This window comes from Fundulus heteroclitus, unplaced genomic scaffold (genome assembly GCF_011125445.2).
Source record: "Fundulus heteroclitus isolate FHET01 unplaced genomic scaffold, MU-UCD_Fhet_4.1 scaffold_43, whole genome shotgun sequence".
Classification (NCBI taxonomy): Eukaryota; Metazoa; Chordata; class Actinopteri; order Cyprinodontiformes; family Fundulidae; genus Fundulus; species Fundulus heteroclitus.
The window spans coordinates 375,572-382,917 of NW_023396846.1; the positions used below are offsets into that span (position 1 = coordinate 375,572).

Here is a 7,346-nt window from a genome sequence, read left to right on the forward strand (position 1 = left end):
TTTCCCCTTTCAAAATGTCTGTTCACATGAGATGGTCACACGAGATTTTTAGACGCCAGTTTTCGAGAGATTACGGTAAGAATAACATAAGCATTGTTATTCAGTTTTTTAAATTAATGCTTTATGCTTTTAGACAATACCCAATTACTTAAAAAATAATTATATCACAGTTAAATCAAGTTAAAATGTTTGTATCATATTTGATACTGCAAGTATGTATAATCAATCCTTTCCAGAAGCAACTCCAACACCACCGTGTAAAAGACAAAGCTGCAGTGCGCTTCTTGATGTGGGAAAGGATGGCACTAATCATTTTCCAACATGGGAAACCAGACCGAGATGCAAGCACTGCACTGGCAATCACTTTTACATGTCTACTGTAAAACATGTAAGGTACATCTTTGCCTGAACAAGGACATAAACTGTTTTGGTGTCTTCCACGATGTGAAATAAATGGCTGTAAAGAGTTGTAGGATAAAAAAAAAACTAAGGGAAGAACTGCCTGAAGTGTTCTTTACTTTCTAGATCAGTGGTCTCCAACCTTTTTAAGCCCAAGATCCCCGACCTCCACTTTGGTGGGAAGCAAGATCTACCTGTAGAGGCGTTGCAAGAAAAATAGCCCAAATTCTACTTCAAACTTGAAGTCTTTTATTCATGAATTAACTCATAAATCTAAAAATAAATCTGTTGCATTACATCAATACAACCATCATAACAAAAGTTGTGGGAAGAAAATTAGAACATAATTTGAATTAAACTGCAATAAAGTTGCAAAATCCACAACAGAATCATGAGGATTTTCAGGTGCATCAGTGGCTCAAAGAAAAAAAAGAGTAGCTCAGATCGGCCACTCCTCCACAACCTGAAACGTCTCTGAAGCGGCCATCCTGGTACATTCACAGACTAAACTGATGTTCTACCCGTTTATGTTCTCACTTTGTCTATTTCGTGCATCAGCTTCTTGATCTGACTCACAATTTACGTCGCAAGATACAACCACGAAGAACTTTAATTTGATATGAGAGAGAGAGAGAGAGAGAGAGAGAGAGAGAGAGAGAGAGAGAGAGAGAGAGAGAGAGAGATTTGGCAGAGCAAACCTGAGTGTCAATAACAGAGCGGTCCATAGATGTTATTAATCAGAGAAATAAAAATTTTTACAGCGGTTACATTCAGCAGGTAAACACGCCCATGGAAACATACTTCAGCTCCACCGCATCTGGAGATGACCACAGAGCCGTTTACTTTATCAGAACGTGTTATACTGAGTGATCAGTCTAGTTTTAACCGACATAGCAATCCCTTACGATCGTACTAACAAGTGTTACGTTTTCAATTTTAACCCATTAACTGAACGATAATGTAACGGCACTATTCCTATATTTCGCTAAGAGAAATAAAACATCTTGATTTTCATGCCAAATTGTCTGGAAATGAGGCGGAGTTTACTGCGTTCAGCAAGCTGAATGCGCGCTCCCGACGCAGGGGATACAAATCCTGGCGGGGATACCAGCTGTGTGAAGCTGACACCCCACCCACGTCAAAAAATTCAGCAAATAGTCTGAATGGTTAGTGCTCCGTTTGTGCAGGTTTGTGCCGTTGAAATTTTCGTTTGTGCAGTTTTGGTTTCTGAGATATTAAAAATTATTTTTTAGGTCATCTAGAGTTCACTATCCCCCCATATCGCTCCAAAACAAACCAAAGTGGGCTAGTTCGTTAGTGCTCCGTTTGTGCAGGTTTGTGCCGTTGAAATTTTCGTTTGTGCAGTTTTGGTTTCTGAGATATTAAAAATTATTTTTTAGGCCATCTAGAGTTCACCATCCCCCCATATCGCTCCAAAAGAAACCAAAGTGGGCTAGTTCGTTAGTGCTCCGTTTGTGCAGGTTTGTGCCGTTGAAATTTTCGTTTGTGCTACTTTAGTTTCGGAGATATTATGAAATTTACTTTCAGCCGATGACGTCATCCCAGCCCGCCGCTTCAAAACAAAGCGCTAAGTTTTTCTTTCTTTGCTAGTGCTGAGCTGGACCTGAAAAAGTACAATACAATGACAAGTTTTCATCATCCGGCAAAAGGGAATATCTGATTTTGAAGCCAGGCACTTGGAGTCATGTACTCAACCACCTGATCTGGAAAAAAGTTAAAAGTACATGCACATTTGTGTTCCAGAGAGCAAAAGTTTATTCATCTAGAACCAGCAACTACATAGACATTAAGGGCTTCTGTAAAGAGTGTCAAGGCCATGTTAAAATGACATGTGCCAGAGAACCAACAGTCAACAGCCCAATGGTTCTCGAGTGTTCCATCGAAGACACTGATATCTCCCTGCACACTGGCCGTTCCAAGAGGTTCATGTCTGGAGACCTTCGTGCACAGATTTCAAAAGAGCTGTGTGAGGGCAGGATGGAGCCGGCTGTATGGAGGTCAGCGAAGGCATCAGATTTGATGGATATTGGAGATCCTGAGCCAAGTCACCTACCAAATTTGGCGACCCTACGAAAAGCAAAGCAAGAGAGAAGAGATTTGGAATTAGGTGACAAAGATCCAATTTTGTCTTTGCAATTGCTAAAATATAGCACACCTCACAGTGGTTGTATAAGAGACATTGGTCTAGACAAGTTCATCTGCCACTATTGGAGTCCAACTCAGCTCCATGTGTATAGAGCATTGTCCAAAAAATGCCCCTCTGTAGTTTGCTTTGATGCAACAGGCTCGGTTGTGAAAAGACTTGTGAGACCAAATGGTACATCTGGCCACATCTTCCTTTATCAGGGCGTTCTGACAGGGGACAATTCCTCAGTCCCAGTTGTGCAAATGCTGTCAGAGAGACACGACATTAATGCTATTGCAACATGGCTGACAGAATGGCTTCGTACGGGTGCTGCTGTACCAAAGGAAGCCATGAGTGACTTTTCTCTGGCTATTCTTGGTGCATTGGTGAAGGCCTTCACTCCTTACCCTGATCTGAAGACGTACATCAACGAATGCTTCCGTGTGCTACTTGGGAACCAGTCTGGGAAACTTCCGCCTTGTTTTATCAGGGTGGATGTCTGCACCAAACAATAAGGCAATTAAAGTATACAGGCTTATATAACGCAGAAAACATACCCAAACTAAAAACAATAGCAAAAAACCTGCCAAAAACAAATAACCACACGGTTAGCCTCTAAAATCGAACAACACTGTAAGGAACAATCTCCTAAAACGTTCCTTTGTCCACCTAAACTAAACCTTTAATTAGGCTGAAGGACCACTCCAATTTTTACTAGCTTTATGCATGAAGTGGGAAATATTGTTCAACTATGAACATATTGACTGTGTTATCAGCTGAAAGTATAAAGCATATAGATTGAATTAGAAAAGCCTAAAAAAATAGACCAATTTGGTTTGTTTTGTATTGAGCTCAGCACAAAAAACGTAGCGCTCCGCAAAAACTATTGGGCTGCAAATCTTAATTAAACATTTGAGTTTACTCCAAGGTTGTCGTTGATAATTGAAAAAAAATATGGTTGCTATTGCCCTGGTTATATAAGACTTGTGAATTATGAATCAAGCTTTAAAAAAAACGAAGAGCTCCAGTTCATTTTGCAGTGTCGGGCTCTGATGACTTCCACTGTCGAAATAAAATTCATAATATCTCCGAAACCAAAGCAGCACAAACGCCAATTTTAACGGCACAAACCTGCACAAACAAAGCACAAAAAAGTAGACCAGTTTGGTCGGATTCGAAGCAAAATGGGGGGGATGGTGAACTCTGGATGACCTTAACAAATATTCTTTAATATCTTCAAAACCAAAGCAGCACAAACGCTAATTTCAACGGCACAAACCAGCACAAACGAGGCACTGAAAAAGTAGCTTACCGTGGTTTGTTTTGGATCCAGCTCAGCACTAGCAAAGAAAGAAAAACTTAGCGCTTTGTTTTGAAGCGGCGGGCTGGGATGACGTCATCGTCTGAAATTAAAATTCATAATATCTCCGAAACCAAAGCAGCACAAATGACAATTTTAACGGCACAAACCTGCACAAACGAAGCACTAAAAAAGTAGCCTACTTTGGTTTTAGATCCAGCTCAGCACTAGCAAAGAAAGAAAAACTTAGCGCTTTGTTTTGAAGCGGCGGGCTGGGATGACGTCATCGGCTGAAAGTAAATTTCATAATATCTCCGAAACCAAAGTAGCACAAACGAAAATTTCAACGGCACAAACCTGCACAAACGGAGCACTAACGAACTAGCCCACTTTGGTTTGTTTTGGAGCGCTATGGGGGGATGGTGAACTCTAGATGACCTAAAAAATAATTTTTAATATCTCAGAAACCAAAACTGCACAAAAGAAAATTTCAACGGCACAAACGGAGCACTAACGAACTAGCCCACTTTGGTTTGTTTTGGAGCGATATGGGGGGATGGTGACGTCATCGGCCAAAATTATAACTTTTAATTTCTCAAAAACAAAAGTTGCACAAACGAAAATTTCAACGGCACAAACCTGCACAAACGGAGCACTAACGAACTAGCCCACTTTGGTTTGTTTTGGAGCGATATGGGGGGATGGTGAACTCTAGATGACCTAAAAAATAATTTTTAATTTCTCAGAAACCAAAACTGCACAAACGAAAATTTCAACGGCACAAACCTGCACAAACGGAGCACTAACCATTCAGACTATTTGCTGAATTTTTTGACGTGGGTGGGGTGTCAGCTTCACACAGCTGGGGATACCTAGTTTGGCACGACACCGTGCACATTTAACACCCCAGCCTTTTGCTCTTTGTTTATCAACAACGAGATATGTCGATTTTAAAAACAGAACAATGTATTAGGAATTTAAAAAAATCAATTTAATTTTATTAGAATGTGATATTTAGACTTCGCAAAGCTGGAGGTTAAAAGTTTTATTGATTTCAAACACTCTCCTGATGCAGGGGATCCAAATTCTGGCGGGGATAAGTCGTTTGGCTGTGCTATCCTAGCGCAGCAGGTCTTGGTGATATCACAGCAAAATGAGCAAAAGTCTGGACTATTTCTGCCCTGTGATGGACTGCCGACCTGTCCAGTTTATACCCCGCCTCTCGCCCATTGACAGCTGGAGATCGGCACCGGTCCAAACCCAGCAGGGATAAACGTGTTAGAAAATGGATGATGGATGGTCTGGGCTATTTCTTTTTCCTTGCCATCAAGATCTTTGCCAGCTGGCGCCAGAAAATACTATTACTGGGCTTTGTTCGTCTGGAAACAAATGTTTAAAACACCTTACACATTGAACGCACTCAGCTGACAATACAGTGATCTGATTGGCTGAGCAGCAAATATCGAATCACGTGACCTCTCGGCCCGGAGCGCAACAGTTTAGATTTTTTATCAGCAATAACTTATTAATGTGCAAGTGAAAACGTGGGATTATTGGTGTTTTGAGATCACTGCTATGTGTAGCAACCTATCTAAGTGCAAGAAAGTTGCCGTCTGACAGTTCATACGAAACTTCTTAAGGAGACGTCCCACAGATTCTGGCCCACGGACTAAGACTCGTTTTGAGGAAACTACGGTTGTAGCTCAGTGTCTGCCTTGCGGTGGTTGCGGAGAGGTGTCTGTTTTGTAGAATAAATCATCCGCCGATGAGTTATTGATCTGGAAAGCCGAATCTGAAACCACCGAAAAACATTTCAGATCCCAAATGTACAGCGTTCTAATTCTTCCAGTCTATTAGCAGCTTCCCGTAAGAGGTCGGACACTGAACGTCTGCCTGCTGAGTTATTATTAAACAATGCTTCTTGTCGGGGAAAAGCCATGTAGATTTGACCGACGCAGTAAAATGCTAACCAACCAATGGGAAGAAGTTGAGCCCTTAAGACACAGCCCTCCTCATTTGCATAATGAGGCAGAAATGCATACAGAAATGTAAAAAGGACTGGCAGAAATGTAAAAAGGAGAGACAGAAATGTAAAAAGGACAGGCAGAAATGTAAAAAGGAGAGAAAGAAATGTAAAAATGGCAAACAGAAATGTAAAAAGGACAGATAGAAATGTAAAAACGAGAAACAGAAATGTAAAAAGGACAAACAGAAATGTAAAAAGGACAAACAGAAATGTAAAAACGAGAAACAGAAATGTAAAAAGGACAAACAGAAATGTAAAAACGAGAAACAGAAATGTAAAAACGAGAAACAGAAATGTAAAAAGGACAAACAGAAATGTAAAAAGGACAGATAGAAATGTAAAAACGAGAAACAGAAATGTAAAAAGGACAAACAGAAATGTAAAAAGGACAGGAATGTAAAAACGAGAAACAGAAATGTAAAAACGAGAAACAGAAATGTAAAAAGGACAGATAGAAATGTAAAAACGAGAAACAGAATTGTAAAAAGGACAAACAGAAATAAATAGCATCTGAGAAATAAATAGGGCAAAAAAATACAAAGAAAGAATAAAACAGACAAAAATATTATAACATGCACATAAATAAATACTTAAATAAGTAATTAATAAATAAAGTGGCTAATTAAAGGAAATATGTACATTTTGTCTCACTGTATAATTCATTTTCTATCTGCATTTATTTGTGCATTGTATTTTTGGTGGCACATAATTGTATGCATATTAAGTTATTGAGCATTTATTTATTTCTGTATTTATTTTTAAATATGGAAGGACTTCGTCCTCCATACTCCAGGGCTCAACAAGAGTTCATCTAAAGATGTTTTAGAACTGATTGGTGAACTTTATTTTATATTTCAGAATGTTAGTTATAAGTAGAGTTATGTGTTTTTTTGTTTTTTGGATACAATCCGGGTTAGCACCCGAACATCCCTTTCAGACAGCTTCCTCGTGCGTCCACAGTTAATCCTGTTGGATGTGGTTCATCCACATTACCCTGGACACCGTGGCTCTTGATACATCACAAACACTTGCTGTCTTGGTCACAGATGCAAGGCAAGGCAAGGGAAATTTATTTATATAGCACAATTCAGTACATAGACAATACAAAGTGCTTTACATGATTAAAATATAGCAAAATAAACGCAAGTAGGAATAAAATGTAGATAGAAAATAGAATAAAAGCAAGTACAGATAGAATGTAGAAACAAAGAAGAACATTAAAAACAGTAAAACAGTTTAACTAGAACAGTCAAAGGCAATTTTAAACAAATGTGTTTTTAATCTTGATTTAAAAGAACTCAGGCTTTCCGCACTTTTACAGTTTTCTGGAAGTTTGTTCCAGATAAGTGGAGCATAGGAACTAAATGGTGCTTCTCCTTGTTTAGTTCTGGTTCTAGGTATGCAGAGTAGGCTGGAGCCAGAAAACCTTAGTGGTCTGGAAAGTTGATACACTGATAACAAGTCTGTAATGTATT

The 7,346-nt window shown here is 39.3% G+C and overlaps 1 long non-coding RNA gene across 1 annotated transcript; it reads right to left on the reverse strand.

Annotated features, from left to right (window-relative positions):
* Positions 1-2,151: 2,151 nt before the first annotated feature.
* On the reverse strand, positions 2,152-2,613 carry LOC118560492. Its single transcript, XR_004929394.1, has 2 exons — positions 2,576-2,613; positions 2,152-2,487 (listed from the first exon to the last, which is right to left on the reverse strand). It is a non-coding gene; the product is annotated as an uncharacterized LOC118560492 (long non-coding RNA).
* Positions 2,614-7,346: the final 4,733 nt, after the last annotated feature.